We start from the raw sequence: 12,966 nt of genomic DNA, 5'->3' as shown, positions 1-12,966 counted from the left end.
TATTCACACTGCCACTACTTTAGGCAGGTGGAAAAGGAGCCAGTGAGTGAGGCAGGACACTTGCGTCCCTCACAGCAGACCACAAAAGCCTGTAAGTGCCTGGCGCTGTTCCAGGTGTTCACAGGTATTTTCTCTCTGCCATCAGCCTATGAATTAGTACTGCTATCATTCCCACCTAAGATGGTGAAGATGAGGCTCAGAGGTATTAAGTAACTTGCCAAGGTCACACAGCTATTCAGTGATAGAACTGGGGCTTGAACCTGGGTTGCCTGGCTGCACTTAACCCCCAGGCTATGCTGCGCTGTGTGTACATCAGATTCATTTTCTGATCTGGATTACATGCCTAAGAGAGGGGGCTACAGAAACAGAAATTGAGTATGGTGGGGGGTAAGGTGCCAGGATCCAAAGACAGTCATCAAATGGGACCTTCCAACTTGTTTATCTCTGAAGAGCAGGGCACCCCACCTCCCGCCAGGGCAAATGATTGAGCAGGTGTTGTCTTCTCAGGATTCCTGGCTGGGACTGGCCGGTGGAATGAATGCTCAGTAGATTTTTGATAGAGGCTGAGGCCTGAAGGGGGCAGGGGTCTAAAGGAGTGTGTCTGAGGAAGACACTTTAAGCTAGATGGTGAGTCATCATGGGGACAATCTTGCCATGCCCCGGTACAACCTCCACCCTCCCCTATCTTTACATGCTTGAAAGGTGTGTGAGGACAGATAAATAATAACAATAGTTAGCATGCACCAGGCTCTGTTCTTGACACTTGTTATACATTCACAGATTTAATCATCACAACAATCCTATCAGATAGGTACTATTGTTATCCCATTTTGCAGATGAGGAGATGGAGACATGGAACGGTTAACTGACATGCCCAAAGTCCCACAGCTAAGATGGGGAGCACTGAGTGATTCTCCCCAAGCACTTACAAATCTGGGCACTTTATTTACCACTCTGCAGTCCTGCCTCTCCAATACTGACAACTCCTGCAAAGGCAAAACCCACATCCAGAGTCCTTTCCCCCACACCTGGGCGCTCAGGCTCCAGAGGTGGGGAGTGGGACAGACGGATGATGGAGGCTGAGCAACCGGGCCCCTTGACACCGTCCACCTCCACACTGAGATCTCTGCCGGGACACGAGCCTCCTGGAACCCTGCCTCCCTGTTTTCAGACTGGCAACAGAGGAAGGCAGAGGCTCCCAGGGAGTAGTCCAGGAAGGTTGATGGGTAAGGAGGGCTTTTTGGCCCGCTGTGGCTCTGGGCTGTAGTCCTCACCCAGGCCTCTCTGCTGAGCTCTATACTGGTGGAGCCCAGGGCCTCTTGGATCTTCACACTACATGAGTAGAAAACTTCCCACCCTAGCTGCCCCTCTTCCCGCCCTGCCTCTCTCAGCTCCCTGCTCCAGGACCCCCACCACTGCCTAAGCAAGGCACCTCATACCTCAGTCCTTCCTTTTCCCACATCCAGTCAGCCTCCAATTTGGGCTGATTCAACCAGTGGATAAGCTTTTGCATCCATCCATTATGCCCCAGTTCAGTTCAGTTCAGTCGCTCAGTCATATCCAACTCTTTGCAACCCCATGGACTGCAGCATGCCAGGCTTCCCTGTCCATCACCAATTCCTGGAGCTTACTCAAACTCCTGTCCATAGAGTTGGTGATGCCCCATCCCCTCTGAAACTGCTCTAGCCCAATGATGGTCTCTTCCAGCACTCGCTCTATGCAGGGTAATCTGCTTACTACTTTAGAGACATCACCTTTTAATCCTCAGAACAATCACTATTTACAAGTGAAGACCCTGAGGAGCAGAGAGGTGAAGTAATGTAGCCAAGGTCACATAGCTAGTAAGTAGTAATGCCAGACTCAAGCAGTCTGACCGCAGAGCCCACACTCAAGTCACAGTTTGGTAGTGCCTCCCTGATCACTGATGCTGAAGCTGAAGCTGCAACACTTTGGTCACCTGATGTGAAGCGCTGACTCATCAGAAAAGACCCTGATGCTGGGAAAGATTGAGGGCAGGAGGAGAAGGGGTGACAGAGGATGAAATGGTTGGATGGCATCACCAGTTCAGTGGACCTGAGTTTGAGCAAACTCTGAGAGATAATGAAGGACAAGGGAAGACTGGCGTGCTGCAGTCCACAGGGTCGCAAAGAGTCAGACACGACTGAGCAACTGAGCAACCCTGATCACTACTGTCAGCCTTGCCTTCCTCAGCCGTTCCTATGCAATGCCACAAGAATCTTTAATTTCTTCAGCAGCATTTATTGTGTCAGGAACTCTGCCGTAAACTGAGAATCTAAAACCAGGCAGATCCTGGGCTCCAGGGCCATGGAACCTAGTGGAATTTTCTGGCAACTCCCTAACACACTAATCTGGTCAGGCCTCTACCCAGCACAGTGTCTGGCATATAGTGGGTGCTTAATGATCCCGGGGGGAAATGAGATGAAATCTGTGGGGGAGTCAGCCAGGTCCAGCCGTGGGCGTGTACGAAGGGCAGGGCGGAAGGGAGAGCAGCTGCTCTTCCAGTTCATTTTGAGGACATTTTATTTCATCTCCCTCCCTCCTGGCTGCTTCCTTGTCTCCTATTCTTTCCTCCTTCTCCTATGCTACAGACCTTGCTCACGAGGCTCAGCAACATCCTTTGAAGTTGTTGGTGGGATGGAGGGTGCAGGTTGGAGGTTGGAGGGCATCTTAGCTAACAGGCCTCCTGTGGGACTATGGAAAAGGCCCAGCTTGGAGACCAGAGGGTGTATGGGCTGTTCCTCGGCCCGCTGCAGCCTCCCTCAGCATCCCCGCCATTCTCCCTTGGCCACGGCTTATCGACAATGGAGAGAGACTGAGACAATGGAGAGAGCCCAGCTCCCCTCATCTGCGCTCCACCGCCCAGCTCTGGAAGGCTCAAAGTCCGCTTGGCCAGGCTCCTGACCCCAAGGGTGGTTCCAGTCCAGTTCCCCCATCTCCTCCCCTCCCCATTCCTGGGGTGGGGGACCGAGGCAGGGAGCTGGAACACTGATGGGCCCCAAGCCAAATCTTCCTAGGACCAGCAGGTCACGGCCAGTCACTCTTGAACTGCTAAGGACCGTGATAGAGTGAGGGGCAGAGGAGAGACTGGTTTCCCACTCCTGCTCCCCAGCAGGGAGCAAGCTGGAGAGAGGTCTATGAGGGTGGACAGAGCTCGGGACCAGTGGGGAGCTGCCCGAGGCCAGAGCCGGGACCCCACACTTAACTGGAGGTACATTCTTCTGGCTGGTGGTCAAGCTACCTCTGCATGATGGCGGCAAGGAAACGGTCACTGAATAGGCCTGTCGTGCTGACAGCGGTGGCCAGAGGGCAAGGAGAGGCCGGGAGAGCAAAAGAGAAAGGAGGGGCAGGTCTGGAGCTGTGCTACGGGAGGGAACAGGCCTGCCTAGCGGGCGAGTTTGGTGGTGTTTGAATGTGGAGGAGGTGCCTTCCCCCTCCAGCTTCTGCTTCTCAAGTGTGTGTGCGTGTTTGTGCGTTACACACACCCAGAAGACACTGCCTCTGCCCTTGAGTGATCAGTGCTTTGAAACGGCGGCTCCAGCCTAGTCATGACCACTTCCTCTCCGAGCCTTCTCCGTGGTCCTTGCTCCTACACTCCTATTAGAGCTACTAGTCTGCACTTGCCTTTACCTGAACCCACCCCACTCCCTGCCTCTCCCTGGGGCTCACTACCCTCACTACCTCCTCCCCTGGCCTCCTCCCAACATCTCCCACCCTCCCCAAACCCTCATCTCAGGGGCTCCTATCTTCCACCCACCCTGGGCCCTGGACCCTCTCTCAGGATGCAAACTCCGCACCCACTTGGCCCTCATGCTTTAGAGACGTGGCAGGGGTGCTGCAGGAGCCTGAGGGGGGTTCTGTCTGGATCTAGAGCCTTGGCCAGGGAGAGAGCAAGGCTGTGGGTAACCAGGCAAGCAGGCCAGGCAGAGAAGCCCCCTTCTGAGCATCACAGCAGACCCCAACCCTGCCCCCAGATCCCCCTCCGGAAGAGCTGGGGCCAGGGGAAGCTGAACAGTCCAAAGACTTGACACCAGACCGACTGCCCATTTCCTTTGTCCAGACAGGACACAGCGAAAGGCCAGGGAGGCTGTAAAGAGGGGGTCCAGACAGGGAAACAGAAAAGAGAGGTGACATCCCTCTTCTGAAGGTCTGACTGAGAAGGGGCTGCAGGCCACTCCCTCCCCTCCTGGGATCAGTCCTGGCTCCAGGATGGAGGGGCGGCCACTGGCTGCTCAGACTTCCCCCCAGCCCCGCCCCAGGCCTCAGGAAGTCCTTCCTGTTCTTGCCTGGCCACCCCTCCTCTGGGAGCTTCACCTCCAGAGAAATGGAAAGGCAGCAGACTCCCCTTTTAAACCTGCAGCAGGGGGGCATGGCACCCACCTCATCCCTCCCCCTCTCATTCCACCTCTCATTCCACAGAGGACTGGATTCTGATTTCACACACAGGCCCCTCCAGACGGAGCCCCGAGGGTTTGGGTTTGTCACCTGCCGCGTCCCAGCACAGCTCTTCTCCCACACAGAACCGGCCGGCCTGCGTCAGTTTCTCCTGCAGGGCCCCATCTCCCTGCCGCACGCCTGGCGCTCAGCACAACTGCCGATTAGAAATTTCACAGAAGTTGCCTCTTCGCAGTGACTTTGGCGGGCAGGAGCTGGCTGCGCATTGCTCCAGGCCACCTGGCTTAGCACAGCCAGGGCCGAGGCACAGAGGCCTCAGAAGAGGTTTCCTGGGTTGAATAGGTAAACTCATCGCCCCGCTCCTGCCGCGGGTCCCTTCACCTTCCTCCTGCCTCCCGCAGCTCTGACTTTCCTTCCGCTACCTTTCTCCCCAGTTTTCTTGGCCCACCCCCATCCCTCAGCCCGCCTCGGTCTATTTCTCACCCATCCTCTGCCTCCTCCCGGAAGCGCCCTCAGATTCATGCCTCTAACCTCTCTAAGGTGCTATCCGCGGGTCCCACGCACTCGTCCCTTAACTTTACCCAGGGCCCCTTACAGCTAGATCAGAGGAGACTCCTGTGTACTGACTGAGTCTCCCTGGTGACCTTCTCCCTCCACAAATCCGATCCCTGAAGACAAATCTAAGGGACAGATGTGTCCTAATCCCTGTCCTGGCCTCTGTCCTTTAGGGAGAGTTGGTGCCCTCCCCTCCTCCAGCCTTTGTAGCCTCTCACTCCCCAGTGCTCCGGCTCTTGCCTTGCAGGGGTTAACTCCCAGCTTTCTCTCTCTCTGCCCCCTCACCCAACAACAATCCCACAGTGAAACAGGAAGGAAAAGAGCATTGGGACATACCTGTGACCGAGGGTTCAGGTCAGGAGATGGAGGTCACCAGAGGACTAGGAGAGGCGAGGAGGCCTGGGCCCCGGGCCCCTCCTTGTTGCCCTTTCAAATGCCTCGGCGGCTGTGATCACTCACACGCACCACATCCTCCCACTCCACGCTTGTCTGTCTCTGGTGCTCATCTAGCTCTGGGGCTCAGAGACCAGTTGCTTCCGCTCAGCATCTTCTCACTCAGCATCCTATCCTCTGCGTGGACCTCCAGGTTGTCAGTGCACAGGCAGAGGAAGTGGGGTTTCGGTGAGAAGCCAGACTGTGAGTGGTTTCACTCTAGCTGTAAAAGATGAAGTTGCCCCCTTCTAGGGGCAGAAAGCAGCCACAGTCCTAGGGGGCAGCACTGGAGGAGGGGGAGGCCAAGGTGACTCCCCTGGCTCTGAGTCCTCAATTTAGGATTACTTCCTTCAGCCTGGGCAGCTGGGATGCTCACGATGGGCCTAGCTCCTCCCTGCAGTGAGCCACCTGCTACTCGTCTCTAGAACCGTCCTTTCTGCTCTGTGGTCTACAAGCTGAGCTCAAAAGGAAGACGAAACTGCCGGAGGGCAAGTTGAGGTGTCAGGCGCAGCCTCGGGCTACCTTCGCCAGGGTCCTCAGCCTTGAACCCCACAAGGGTTGGGGGTGGGCAAGGGGACCACATAAGGTCTGGGGAGAATCTTGTGGAATTTGCCACCTAAATACATGCATAGGAGATTCTTAGCCCAGTCTTGGCACAGCTGGGTCTCAAGGCACAAGATTAGAGAATGCTGCCCCCTAGAGCCAGGATTAAAGAATTCTTCACAGACATCTGGCCATTCTTTTCGTTTATTTATAAAACAAATATGTATTGAGTTCCTACCTAAGCCCCTGGCATTAGGCTAGAAACCGGGAATACAGAAGTGATCAAGGCAGGCAATAAGACCACTGACCATGAGAGTTTTTCATAGACTCAGGGATTTCTTGAAATGTTGGACCTGTGATGGTAAAATCAGCACAGTCCCAGACAAACCTAGAGGAGCTGATCCCTAACATATAAAGCCCCTGACCTCATGGAGATTTATACTCAGTGGGATGGCAAGGGTGAGGGTGAAAAGATTAAACAGATACATAAGACAGTTTCATGTAGTGATAAGATGTCACTTATCACAACGTGTAAGACAGAGTAGGGGGCTGTGCTGCCGCTGCTAAGTCGCTTCAGTTGTGTCTGACTCTCTGCGACCCCATAGACAGCAGCCCACCAGGCTCCCCCGTCCCTGGGATTCTCCAGGCAAGAACACTGGAGTGGGTTGCCATTTCCTTCGCCAATGCAGGAAAGTGAAAAGTGAAAGTGAAGTCGCTCAGTCATGTCCGACTCTTCTCGACCCCATGGACTGCAGCCCACCAGTCTCCTCCGTCTGTGGGATTTTCCAGGTAAGAGTACTGGAGTGGGGTGCCATTGCCTTCTCCAAGTAGGGGCTGTACTTTAGAGAACAAGGACAGGATTGCCTCTCTGATGAATTAACATGTGACCTGAGGCTTGAATGATGAATGAACAATCTTATAAGCACTCAGAGAAGAGTTTTCCAGGACTTCCCTGGCAGTCCAGTAGTTAGGACTCCACACTACCACTGCTGGGGGCATGGGTTAGATCCCTGGTCAAGGACTAGGATCCCGCATCCTGCTCGCTGGGCTTTCCTGGTGGCTCAGACGGTACAGAATCTGCCTGCAATGTAGGAGACCCAGGTTCGATCCCTGGGTCAGGAAGATCCCCCAGAGAAGGGAATGGCAACTCACCCCAGTATTCTTGCTTGGAGAATCCCATGGTGGAACCTGGCGGACTATAATCCATGGGGTCACAAGAGTCAGACACAACTGAGTGACTTGCACTTTCACTACTTTTCACTTCATCCCGCCTGCCACAACACATGGCCAAAAAAAAAAAAGAGAGAGAAGAGCTTTCTAGACACAAAGCTGCTAACACCCCAGAGCAGGAACAATCTCGGCACATTCAAGAAACAGAAAGAAGGCCAGTGTACCTGAACCGAAATGGGCAGAGGTGAGACTGGTTGGAGTCGCAAAGGCTCTGATTTGCTTACCCGAATTGCTATGGAAAATATTGAGGGATTTAAGCAGGGGAGAGCTGTATTTTGATTGTTATCTCTAAAAGACCATTCCAGCTGCTGGCTGCAGAGTGGAGGGGCAAGAAGGAGCAGAGGAAGGAAGACAGGTTAGGGAGCTGTTGCAGAAGGGCAGGTAGTGATGATGGTGCTCCGACTAGGCATGGGGACAGAGAGGAAAGAGAGGGCAGACCCAACTGTGCTTGCTAATGAATTGGACATGGGGTGAAGCCATAGTGAATAAGGATATATCCCAAAGGATATCAGAGTTCCCTCTGTGTGGGGATTAAGAAGCAGTGAGGAGGAAGCCCCGACACATCCAATAAACTCAATCAACTGGCGTATAGCTCCTAGCATTGTGCTATTGTTGTTCAATCATTCAATCATGTCCAGCTCTTTGCTACCCCACGGACTGCAGCATGCCAGGCTCCCCTATCCTTTACTGCCTCCCGTAGTTTGCTCAAATTTGTGTCCATCAAGTCAATGATGCCATCCAACCATCTCATCCTCTGTCACCCTCTTCTCTTCCTGCCCTCAATCTTTCTCAGCATCAGGGTCTTTTCCAATGAGTAGACATTGTGGGAGGAGATCTATGTCTGGAATGTGCCTGCTTAGGAGGAGTGAGAAAGAAATGTCTTAGGAGACAAGATGCCCCGTGGGTGGGAGTCAGGAGTCTCTTAATATTGATGTGGTCCAATTTAAAAGTGACATCAGAGGTTATCCATGTAGGAGATGTTTACATGACCTGAAATGGAATGAGGGAAGGTAAATTAGGGTAATGAGGTTAATTGTAACAAGCCCGAAATCTCAGTGACTTAGTGCACACACACAAAAAAGTGTTTTTCATTCACAGTCCAGGGAGGGTCTGGGGGAATGGAGTGGGTAGTTCTGTTCATTCATTCATTTAAGGGTCCCAGGCTCTTTCTATCATGTGGCACAGCTGTCTTCAATATGTGGCTTCTAAAGTCATCACAGAATGGGAGGAGGGAATGCATGGTGCACAGGAGACTGTACGGGTCCAGCCTGGAAATGGGGCACATTGTTTCTGCTTTGATTCCAGTGCTCAGAACCATCTCTGATAGCATCACCTTAACTGCAAGGAAGCTGGGAAGTGTTCAAAGTTCCAATTCAGTAGGTCATGGGCCAGAAAAAGAGATGCTCTTGGTAAGCACTGCTGGTCTCTGCTGCAGGCAGGGAGAGTGGCTGCCTCTCTTAGGGATATTGGGTGAGGGGAGTGGTGTTTTCTTGGGTTAGGATTGCAATGAGAGCTCGCTCTCTGAAAGGAAAGGAAGCTGATGTGGGGAGAAGAGCATGTGTGATGCACACCTGTGTGCTTTGCAGCTTCATAATCCTCTCATGCTTTTCCCTTCTCCTGGCTTTTCTCCAGGTAAGATCTTTCTTTTCTTTTTTCTTTTTTTTTTAATTTGGCTGCTCCAGGTCTTAGTTGTGGATATAGGATCTTCAATCTTTGTTGTGGTGTGCAGGATCTTTTAATTGTGGCATACAGGATCTAGTTACCTGATCAGGGATCGAACCCAGGCCCCCTACATTGGGAGCTCAGAGTCTAAATGACCACCAGGAAAGTCCCCAGATAAGATCTTTATCCCACATCATATCGTTAAAATAGCATTGTGAATGCTTTCCCCTCTACAATTTTCTTTTCCCATCAAATCTAACTTGGATACTAAAGTCTAAATAATCTTTCCTAAGACATGGTTTTTGTTGTGCTATCCATGTTCAGTAATAACAATAACAAGAATTTTAAAAATGGCAATAATAATTTGTCAGATTATTGCGTTGAGTGCTTTAACTTCGGCATCTCAGTATTTCTCAGTTGCTGTAACAAGCCGATTACGCATCATTCCCACCCTGCAGATAGAGCAGCAGAGATTCTGAGAGATTCCTGTACTGTCTAACGTGCTGTCTAATATGGCAGCCACTAGCCATGTGTAGCCACTCGCCACTAGGCATCTGGTCCCATCCCTTCATGGCAAATAGATGGAGGAAAAGTGGAAACAGTGGCAGATTTTATTTTTTTGGCTCCCAAATCACTTCAGATGGTAACTGCAGCCACGAAATTAAAAGATGCTTGGTCCTTGAAAGAAAAGCTATGACAAATCTAGACAGTATATTAAACCTAGACAGTATATTAAACCTAGACAGCATATTAAAAAGCTGCATAGGAAAAAAAAATAAAAAGCTGCATAGTCAAAGCTATGGTTTTTCCAGCAGTCATGTGCGGATGTGAGAGTTGGACTGTAAAGAAGACTGAGCACCAAAGAATTGATGCCTTTGAATTGTGGTGCTGGAGAAGACTCTTGGGAGTCCCTTGGACTGCAAGGAGATCAAGCCAGTCAATCCTAAAGGAAATCAAACCTAAATATTCATTGGAAGGACTGATGCTGAAGCTCCAATACTTTGGCCATCTGATGTGAAGAGCTGACTCATTAGAAAAGACCCTGACGCTGGGAAAGATTGAGGGCAGGAGGAGAAGGGGATGACAGGGGGGGATGAGATGGTTGGATGGCATCACCGACTGAAGGCACATGAGTTTGAGCAAACTCTAGGAAGATAGTGAAGGACAGGGAAGCCTGGCGTGCTGCAATCCATGGGGTCACAAAGAGTTAGACACAACTGAGCAACTGAACAACAACAAGCCATGTGTGGCCATTTAGATTAAAATCAATTAAAAACTTAGTTCTTCAGTCATATTAGGTACATATCAAATACTCAACAGCCACATGTGACCAGTAGCTACCAGTGCAGAGAGGGCAGATATAGAAAATTGTTTTCTTCTGGGCAGAAAGTTCTCCTGAGTTAGGGGAAACCTACTCATGTGACATAGTAAGTGGTAACCGCATCTGAGCATGAAATTCTTCAACAGCTCCTTATTGCTTTCACAGTTAAGCCAAAGTTTCAGCCTGCTCTTAAATCTTCTTGTGTTATATCCTGGGCCCAAGCTACTGTTACATAATTATCTCTCGTTATTTTCTTGCACAACCTCACTCTCCAGTGTAACAAGTTTGTTCACTCCTTTCCAATAGTCCTGACATGTGCATTCATAAATATTTTTGCTCTCCTCCTTTCTATCTGCCCAGCTAGTTAATTGCTACCTGACCTTAAGGTTCAAATAGCATAAATATTTCTTGAATCGGTTCCCTCTTCCCCATTCTCGCTGACTCAGCCCGAACCACCTTCCATTCTCCCCTCATCATCTCTTGCCCTTACAGCCTTTCCACTGCTACTAACCATACTCGCTGATGTTTACGAAGCACCTACTGCATACTAGTCACTCTTCTAAGCACTGACTCCTCACAAAATACTTTGAAGCAAACAACACAGCTGTCTCCATTTTACAGATGGGACAACTAAAGCATAGAGAAATGAAGGATTTGAGTGGCCTCTCTGCTTTCTGGTCTTTTCAAAGGAAGTTCACCCTCACACTATTACCCTGGCCACATTTCTTAAACACAGAACTGTTACTTCCCTCCCCTGGCTCCACAGAGAAGGGGAAACCTTCTAAGAAGAGCAAGCAAGGCCATTTTCATTCAGAATAATTCCAACCTCAAAACCCTTTACACCACCCATAGACCACAAACTACTTACAGTTTCCCAAACCTGCCACGTTATTTCTTCCTTCTGTGCTGTCACCCAGGCTGCTCCCACTGCGTGGAGTGTAACCCTGCAGGCCAGCTCTGAAGTCATCCACGGCAGTGTACTCTGGACCACAGGGCCTGCTCCCTCCTTGGAACAGCCAGCAGTAACTCCCTCCATCAGTAGCTCCCAAAGGAGGGGTGGATACTGAGATCACCAAATTAAAATCGCTTCTCATTTAAAATATATATATACTTACAAGATTCAAACTTAATAAGGCAGGGGTGGATTCTGGGGTCTTTTTTTTTTTTTTTTAAAGAAGCTTCCCAGACTATTCAGAAGTGAAGCAAATACTTCCCTTGTAGCTCAGAGGATAAGAATCTGCCTACCAATGCAGGTGACTCAGGTTAGATCCCTAGTCTCAGGAAGACCGCACATGCCTCAGAGCAACTAAGCCCCGGCCACAACTACTGAGCTGGCACGCTAGAGACTTCTCTTGTACTCCACAAGAGAAGCCACCGCAATGAGAAGCCCCTGCACCCCAAGGAAGAGTAGCTCCCACTTGCTGCAACTAGAGAAAGCCTGTGCAAAAGCAATGAAGATCCAGGGCAGCCCAAAAAAAAAAAAAAAGTGAGGCAAATGTGGTTTACATCATTCACTTGGCAACTAATCATGTCCTAACTAGATATGATCTCCTTTATTGTTATTTAATTCTTACCTTCATTCACTCACATTCATCCATTCAACAAATGTTTACCAAGGGGATTTGATGTGCTGGAAACTGTTTTATGTGTTGGTGTGAATAAAAGAGGCACAGTTGCTGTACATGGAGATGACATTCCAGAGAGATGTGATAGCTGAATAATGGGCCACCAAGATGTCAGTGTCCTGATCCCCAGAATTTGTGAATTTATTACTTCACATGCCAAAGGGGTTTTGCTGGTGTGATTAAATTAAGGATTTTAATGGGGAAATTACTTTGGATTATCCAGGTTCTTAATCACAAGGGTCCTTATAAGGGAAAAGAAGGAGGCAGCAGAGTTAGTGAGAGAGAAAAGATGATGTAATGACAGAAGCAGAGGTCGGGGTGGTGTGATTGTTGGCTTTGAAGATGAAGGAGTTGGCTTCGAGGACACTCAGAGTCAAGGGATGTGGACAGCTTTAGAAGCTGAAAATGCAAGGAAACAGCTTTTCCCCTCATGCCTCCCAAAGGGAGGCTGCCCTGCCCTCCCCTAGATTTTAGCCCTCTGAGTTCCATTTTTGGACACCTGACCTACAGAACTGTGAGACAGTAAATGTATGTTATTTGAAGCCACTAGATCTGTGGTAGTTTGCTACAGCAGGGAAAAGAAATAAATACAAGGTATATTGCATACTTTCTTCGTGCCAGTATGAGATGAGCCTCCTCCACTATATTGTAAGCGTTTGAGGGCTCCGTGTGCTACATTTTTATCTTCTCTGCGGGCTCCCAGCATGGCGCTGGACCCGCAGCCAAGCTCAGGATACACCTGCTACAGATTCCAGTCTCTTCCTTGGCTTTGTCTGACTCTGATGGAAGTGGCGTTCGGGTAGAGTTGGGGTGGGAGGGGTACGCTTGTGGAGATAAGAAAAAGGAGCTGTCCTTGAAGGGAGGGAGTCTGAGGTCAGAAGACCAGAAGGGTTCCAAGAGAAGCATCTGCTGAGACTTGCTTAACGCCTGAGGAGGGAACCTGATGGATGGATAGGCGCAGGCGCGAAAGCAATCATATTCGCTGTGTAATTTCCTATATCTTAATTTTTTATAATTGATTTTTAAAGAGAAATTTACATCTTAAATTTTAAACGGGAACGTGATAAATGTTAAAAGCAAACACAGCGGCTGGTTTGTAGAGCTGAGTGTTTCCGGGCCCCGCCGAGGCCTAAATATCCTGATACGGTAGCTCGGACGACGGGCCCCGGAACCTGCCCTTTTAGG

At 50.2% G+C, this 12,966-nt stretch overlaps 1 protein-coding gene across 3 annotated transcripts in view; it reads right to left on the bottom strand.

Moving 5' to 3' along the window:
• RAPGEF3 (Rap guanine nucleotide exchange factor 3) overlaps positions 1–5,497 on the bottom strand; it is a 29,547-nt gene extending 24,050 nt beyond the window's left edge. The window contains exons 1-2 of one of the 3 annotated variants that reach the window (XM_070454511.1): positions 5,305–5,497; positions 4,504–4,609 (exon numbers count right to left, since the gene is read on the bottom strand). The gene's annotated coding sequence lies outside the window, so the exon portion shown is untranslated. Of the gene's footprint in view, positions 1–4,503; positions 4,743–5,304 lie in introns of those variants that run through there. The other 2 variants (XM_070454513.1, XM_070454512.1) reach the window with 2 other exon arrangements.
• Positions 5,498–12,966: the final 7,469 nt, after the last annotated feature.

Source organism: Odocoileus virginianus, chromosome 24 (assembly GCF_023699985.2).
Source record: "Odocoileus virginianus isolate 20LAN1187 ecotype Illinois chromosome 24, Ovbor_1.2, whole genome shotgun sequence".
Classification (NCBI taxonomy): domain Eukaryota; kingdom Metazoa; phylum Chordata; class Mammalia; order Artiodactyla; family Cervidae; genus Odocoileus; species Odocoileus virginianus.
The sequence above is the reverse complement of the archived record's forward strand: the minus strand, read 5'-3'. Positions and strand labels throughout refer to the sequence as shown.